This window comes from Bison bison, unplaced genomic scaffold (assembly GCF_000754665.1).
Source record: "Bison bison bison isolate TAMUID 2011002044 unplaced genomic scaffold, Bison_UMD1.0 scf7180017864500, whole genome shotgun sequence".
NCBI classification, from domain to species: domain Eukaryota; kingdom Metazoa; phylum Chordata; class Mammalia; order Artiodactyla; family Bovidae; genus Bison; species Bison bison.
This window is the reverse complement of record NW_011495059.1, coordinates 8069260-8071117: the sequence shown is the minus strand read 5'-3', so window position 1 is coordinate 8071117 and position 1858 is coordinate 8069260.

Here is a 1858-nt window from a genome sequence, read left to right as displayed (position 1 = left end):
AATCATGTCCAACTCTGCAACCGCATAGACTGCAGCCCACCAGGCCCCTCTGTCCATGGGATTCCACAGGCAAGAACACTAGAATGGGTTGCCATTTCCTTCTCCACTAAAGAAGGCATATAGATTATATATGCATATAGACCAAAACAAAACAAAACAAAATGAAAAGAAGTTCAACATCACTAATTATTAGAGAAATGCAAAGTAAAATTACAGTGAGTTTTCACTTCACACCAGTCCGAATAGCCATCAGCAAAAATTCAATAAACAATAATTCCTGGAGAAGGTGTGGAGAAAAGGGAACACTCTTGCACTGTCAGTGGGCATGTAAACTGGTATTCACCATGATGGTGAATAGTATGGCAGCTCCTTACAAAACTAAAAATAGAATTACCATATGATCCAGGAATCCCATTCAAGGACCTGTTCCAGAAGAAAACCTTAATTCCAAAAGATACATGAACCCTGATGTTCATTACAGCACTATTTGCCATAACCAAGACATGCAGCATTTGTTAATCATACTAAAAAATGGAAAAGCAAAAACAAAAAACAAACAAACAAAACACAAAAACAAAAACCTTGAGGCAAACAGTCTCTAAACATGGGGTCAAATTACAGGGTGTTTCTAAAAGCAGAGGCTTAAAAATAAGTAAACAAAGCAAGAATCAAGTATCAAAACCAAGTTCTATATTAGCATTCTAATAGCAGGAAAAAAAAAATGATTTTACACTAAAAGAAATAGCACACCCACATTTTTATCTCCCCATCCCAGAAATTAAGAATTCTGTGCCAAAGGTAAAGTGAAATCATGAGTGGGTTTTTTATTTCTTTGCATTTTTCTGGGAAATTTGCACTTTCTGTTCTAAGCATGTGTTTATTTTTAATAAAGTTATGTAGTGTATTTTTCAACATGTAAACAATGCATCTGGATTTTATAAATTACATTCATAAGAATTCATCTATAACTCCATGAAAGGGCAGCATAAATACAATAAATATTTATTCATAACACATATTCTCTAGAGAGTACCTTGGATTGCAAGGAGATCAAACAAGTAAATACTAAAGGAAATCAGTCCTGAATATTCCTGAATAGCCCATGTCCAAGGGTAGAGAAGATCCAGCAAGATGGTAGCAGGGGTGAAATCACACTTAGAATCAAACTCTATAACTGCCAGTGATACTCAGAGGAATCAAACAAACTTTGTGTGCATCAGGACACAGAGACCCAACTGAAACAGACAGAACTGTGTGAGTGCCTACTGCCGAGGTTCAGGTAAGCAGTGGACTGCTGTGGAGGCAGGGGTTCTGTGTGCAACAGACCTGGCTATGGCATAAGCTGTCTTGGAGGAGGTTGCCATTAAGTCCACCTTAGAGCCATCAGAACTTACATAGGACTGGGAAACAGATGCTTGGAAGGCACGAACAGAACTTTGAGTGTACCAGGACTCAGGAGAAAGGGGCAGTTCCCTCCAAGAGGCCAACCCAGACTTGCCCATGAGAGTCAAAGAGTCTTGGGCAGAGGAGTAGGTCAGCAGTGGCCAGCTGAAGGGTTGGGGAAACTAAGTGTATCCAGTGCGTGCATGGGACCTTTGAATGAGGTCACAATTTATCTTCCTTACCTCCACCATAGTTTTGTCTCAGGTCAAATAACAAGACAGGAACACAGCCCCACCTATCGACAGAAAATTGGATTAAAGATTTACTGGGCATGGCCCCACCTATCAGAAAAAGATAAAATTCCCACCTTAGTCTCTCTCATTAGGAAGCTTCCATAATAATCTTATTCTTATATATCAGAAGGCAGACAAAATGAAAATCACAATCACATAAATCTAACCAATCTGATCACATG